The sequence below is a fragment of the Akebia trifoliata genome, unplaced genomic scaffold (assembly GCF_017979445.1).
Source record: "Akebia trifoliata isolate Shusen 1 unplaced genomic scaffold, ASM1797944v1 Contig00566, whole genome shotgun sequence".
Taxonomy (NCBI): Eukaryota; Viridiplantae; Streptophyta; class Magnoliopsida; order Ranunculales; family Lardizabalaceae; genus Akebia; species Akebia trifoliata.
In genome coordinates, this window is record NW_028237104.1 from 1,224 (window position 1) to 7,238 (window position 6,015).

Below are 6,015 nucleotides of genomic sequence, written 5' to 3' on the forward strand. Positions count from 1 at the left end.
AACATATATAGATAAAACAACTTGAATCTAATATCCTCTCATCATGAGAAAGAGTATACATACGTATGAAGACTGTGAGAACATTTCTATAATTATCATCACTTTCTACGGCAATAGTCTTGCTACCAAAATATCGTGACTTACTTTTTTATTTCTTTTCCACATGAGATGGACAATCCCTTTTAATGTGACCATAATCTTTGCAGTAGTAGCATTGTATGTTGTTATTCCCCTTTGTTTTGGATCTAATCCTATTATTTTTTAGATCCTCTATCCTAAGTCCTTCCTCACCGATTTTCTCCATGAACAAACAACCCTTGAGCACTACATTTAATATTGGGTCTTCTCCTAATATCATTTGATAAGAGTGCTGTTTTGAACTCTTCAAGCTTCACCGTATTTCGTACAAAAACTCTTCCACCCTTCTTTGCCACAAATTGAAACTAGGGGTGGCAATGGGGGTCGGGTTGTGTTCATGTTCGTGTTGACGTAAGGGTATTATGAAAATTTACCAAACCAAACCCCCTATATAACCTATTTAATAAAATTTTAATCATTATTAGAAAAAATAAGTTCCATTTCCACCACCAAAAATAAAATATCATTACTAAAAATAAAGTTACACAATTGTAAATTAAATTCAATGGTGAAAAATAACTTTTTTATTTATGGGTTTGGCAGTGTGCCTAGTCCACAGTCAGGACCAATTTTCTTCACTAAGAAGTCAAAGAAGAACAATACAAAAAAAACACACAAGATTTTAATCCCAAACCCAAGTCCTAGAACTCTTATACACCCCCTTTCTTTTTCTTTCTCAAATCCTAGAAAAAAGAAAATCCTTATAGTTTTTACAACTCTAGAGATCTCTATTTATAAAATTTGAAGTTACTAAAACGTGTTTATCTCCTCAAAAATAGAAAATCCCAAAATAGAAAAAATCTTTTAAGAAAATAATTCATAATTCCTTTTTAGTAACCCTAAAAATCGGAACACTCCCCCCCCCCCCCCCCTCCACTCCCACCTCAAAAATAAAATAAATAGAATACATGACAATTACTCAACACCAAGTCCATACAATTCCAAAATCAACTAATGAGTTTCATATGATAATGTAGTAATTGCCATTAATAGACACCTTATTATGAGATATATTGTATACATCAAGTTCAAAGTTTTACTTCAAAGAAAGAAGGTTATTTTTGGTGAAATGAAAAGTGTAATAAAGGGTTTTCAATGGATTGGATCACTCCAAATTTCTCATGCATTTTGATATGATAACTTTGGATCTAGATCAAGGATTTGTATTCTAATAGGATCTGATTCACTTTCCTAATCTATTGGATCATTCTTAGATCAATCATATCCCAATCTGATATATGTGAGCAAGTATCTTAAGTAAATTATATATTTTGTTTAAATATAAGAAAATTATGTATATTTTGTAAATAAAATTGGACATGATCCAATTCGGAGGCAATAGTCGAGTGAACTATATCTTCTTTGTGTTAGTTGACCTAAATCACACTAGTATTCAGTCAGATAATTATTGAAGAAATCCGATTTTATTGAGAATTCTTGGATGAATATTAAAAAAGCCCCAATAGGATATTTATTGACATTACATCAACCAAGATATATGAAAACTACCTAATATAAATATTCTAGAATATCCTAATTGATATATTCTAAATATCAATATATATTTTAAAATATCCTCCATCACAACCTTCCATTTGTGATGAGATACACTAACAATGATACAGTGTATCTCATGCATCTTATTTCTTAACATCCGCCTGCAATTGCACGGTCCTTTGAAAAAGGAATATGCAATTGGTTTTATTGAATAATTGCTTGATCTCATTAACATATATGTTCATTGATTATCGAAATCCCAATCGTGTTTGTTGGGAGTCACCATCTGTTTATGAAGTCCATCACTGTCGCATCTCGCTCTTTTTGAGTCTGTTGGAGTCGATGACTTATTAGACCAGATCTGTCATGATCTCTCCCAGAAGTATAAAAAATAGGATTGTGCCATTTAAATGAAAAACTCTCGTTGGAGAGATTTTAGATAAGAAAAAAAAATGAGATTGTGTAACATGAATGTATGAAATGGGGAGATTTGTAGAGATATAGAAGGAGTTGTGATTTTTTTTTATTGGAAAAACAAAAAAGTTAAAATAATAGCAAAGAAGAAAATAAAAGATATTTAGGTCCGAAACATAGAGAAAAATGGTATTTTTATCGAAAAAAAATACTAATAACATAAACAAAATTATTAAGGTTCGACGATGGCGGTAACGCCATTGCTGAAGAACGGCACACCAAGATCGATGTCCTTAGTGGAGCTTAAGCTTTGATACCATATAGAAAATATGATTTTTATTGAGAATTCTTGGATGAATATTGCAAAAGTCCCAATAGGGTATTTGTAGACATTACATCAACCAAGATATAAGAAAACTACCTAATATAAATATTTTAGAATATCCTAATTGCTATATTCTAAATATCAATATATATTTTAAAATATCCTCCATCACAATTTTCCATTTGTGATAAGATACACTAACAATGATACAGTGTATCTCATGCATCTTATTCTCTAACAATTATCATGTTGATCCTATATCAATCCTAATCCGATCTAAATTCAATGCATTTACAACCTTTAAAATATTGTTCGTAAAATCAAAACCACAATACTTTTTTGTAAGCAATTGGTTTGGAGTGGACTTCGAATTCTGGAATCTAATTCTTTTCCATAACTTTAGGATTACAAATATGATTCTTCCTATAATCAAAATAAAAAGGGTACCATGCCCCTCCACAAGAACTTAGTCTTCTATTGTTGATTACAACTAATGGCCTAAATGCCTTCATCTTCAACCTCTAGCTTAAAAACACTAGATTTTTATAGAATCCATCATCTTAATTTTAGTTTATCGAACATTTTCATAAATCAATTGTTTTCAACCTCACCTTAACCTTGTAAAGAATCCTTAAAATTTCTCAAAGTTTATATTTCCCTCAGAAATCTTAAGCTTGCCATGAGGTTTTGAAGGTTGAAGTAGATATATGTTAAATAAAAAATCAAAGGTTTTTGACTATTTAAAAGATGAGATTCTATGGCTCCGAGTGAATCGATCCAAATTAACCTGATACAAGTTTTATAAGAACAGATTCAGATCCAAATGTTATGACCCAATCCAATAATCAATGGATCTTTTTCAGACCCAATTTTTATAGGATTGGTCTGGGCTGACCTAACCCCATCCAAACCCGATCAGTTGACAACCATGCCAATTTCAAAGATTGATGAGCGACTAAGCGTGGTACACCAAGCGGAGAAGACAAAAGAAAAGTCGGTCTTTAGGAAGTTGCCATGCACTTTCCATACACGCACTTCCCACGTAATCTTGTCCATTTTCACATTTATTGTCTATCTGTTCTTCACCTCAAATAATTTAAACATCTTATGCAACAACTTATTAATTTCATGGTCATTTTCATCTCTTCCACAGCTCAATAATTTTCCTCCTCACATGGCAACCCTAATTAGGGTTTCCAAGACATCCAAATGGTTCTCCAACAAGTCCTTCAAACTAATTAACCTCCCTTATCGACGTCAAAAATCCCATACACCAAGCCCACCTGTGTCTCCCGTGTCTCCCCTAATTAAACCACAAGCTAGTAATTCAAGAAAAGACGGGCTCCAAGAAGTTTTTCATTACTTCGATAGCGATGGAGATGGTAAGATATCTAGTTTAGAACTTAGAGCTTACTTTGCGTTGATAGGTGAGTACATGTCACATGAAGAGGCTCAAGTTGTGATTAATGATCTTGATATCGATGGAGATGGTTTAATAGACTTTCAAGATTTCATGAGATTGATGGAGCAAGGAAGTGTGGATGATGATTGAGAAGGGCCTTCGAGATGTACGAGGTTGAGAAGGGATCGGGATGTATAACACCCAAGAGTTTGCAACGAATGTTGAATCGCCTTGGAGATACAAAATCTTATGAAGAGTGTGTGGCCATAATAAAGGTTTTTGATCTTGATGATAATGGGATCCTTGATTTCGATGAGTTTCACAAGATGATGGCACAATAATTAGTGCGTATGTTTGTGCCATTTCTGCCTTGAAATCCTGTGTTTCGCTTCCAATCGTAACATAGTTCAATTTCAATACGATTTCGCTCTCAATATAGAGCCTTTTTTACATACACATACATAGAGAAATGAATGGCCTTTTTTACAGATCGAACTTGTTCCAATCGATTCAAATACTAAAACAAGTAGGCCAGACCAGTGGTGATTAAAAATTTCCTTTTTGAGTTTTGAATAAACTTTGTCAATAAATGTTTGTCCATGTTTATGTGGCTTGATTTGATTTGATTGAGAGATAAATCAGTGTTTTTGTTCGTTGTGAAAGCGAGATTGGTTTCGTTAATTAGTCACTTTTATTTTTGGGTTATAAATTTATTTATGCAGCTTTCTTGTAATATGTTTCTTAAGTGATACTTGTTATTAATCTTATTAAGTGCCTCTCATCTAGATATTAATTTTGTAGGACTCCTAAAAGTTAAGTAAAGTTCTGAGATATCAAGAAAAATGCATAAAGGAAGAAGAATTGCTTTGTGACATTAATGATAAAAAAGTATAGATGGTTCAACTACTTTAGTAACTTTTTTGACGAAAAAAAAAAGAGAGTGGGTTGAGGTCATAGTTCACTAAGAAATTGAAATGTAGGGTTGTTAATGTTTACATGATCAAGTTGATCAACCAACGCAAATTAGAACTGATTATCATAGTTCTAGGATTATATATCCCATTTTCATAATTGGGATTAATTAGTAGGGATCAGATTATAGAATTCGATTTTCGATATTTTTTTGTTGTGAAAGCCCAACCAACAACCAAACCTACAAAGGGTTGATAAGAGTAGTAGTTGAGTTCAACAAACTCTACCAATGATGACGATGAGTGTGTTTGGAAGGTGGAGTTGCAAATTTCTGTGACTCAACCCTTTTTCGCCCGTTTGGATCACAAATTATAAGGAATAATAACAACTCCTAAAATCCTATTCCTTATTCCCATATTGGGTGGAGTTGTTGCTTCAATTGAAAAAGGTGAGTAGTTAGAACTTCACTTTTGTGCTTGTATCCATAGTGTGATAAAAAAAATCGTAATTATATCATAATTTTAATAGTTTTCGATTAAATCACGATTTTGTTTTTCAAAAAATCACAATTAATCATGATTTATCATTTAATATATGAAATACATATATATTTAACATTTTTATACTTAAAAAAAAATTACTTTTAATTTCTTTTTCCGATGTTTTCCCAACTTTATCTACCGTTGACGGCCTTTTTCGAAGCTTTCAATTGCCAAATTATTCCCCATGTTGACACTATATATGCACATATCATCCATATGCCCAGTTTATTCACCACCAAGAAACCAAGGTTATCTATGCCCATGTTGCCTAGTCAACTTATGCTCAAACCTCCATGCCCACCACACACTAGCCAACTGTAAAGGTCATGTAAATAGGGTGTGGCACCAAGTTTAGGACTTGGTTGTCTACCCCCACCAGCACGCTGAGGGTACTAATGTACATATGTGTATTATGTGGAACTTTTATTTGACTTTTGTATCGAGCCTAGCCCACATGTTGGATTGGTATGATTGTGCTTAATTTTTTATTTGATAAATTTGGTGGTCCAACTCAACACGTCTCGGCACGTGTGGGCAGGACTGGGCCAAAGCACGTGGAGTTATGAACTGGATGACGTGGAGAAGAGAAAGGCCCATTCTGATACTATGATAAATTTGGGGGTCCAACTCAAAACCAATTGGCAATGAGTAGAGAGGCGCAGAAACTTATAAGGAGAACGTTCATCAATCCCACCCGTGTTATCAATCAATCGAGCGTTCCACCTCCCCCTATCGATAGCCTTCCCGATCGATCATGTGCCTTCAACCCAATGGATCGGAGTCAC

At 33.5% G+C, this 6,015-nt stretch overlaps 1 pseudogene; it reads left to right on the top strand.

Moving 5' to 3' along the window:
* The first annotated feature begins 3,548 nt into the window (after positions 1–3,548).
* LOC147381330 (putative calcium-binding protein CML41 pseudogene) lies at positions 3,549–3,926 on the top strand (annotated as a pseudogene).
* Positions 3,927–6,015: the final 2,089 nt, after the last annotated feature.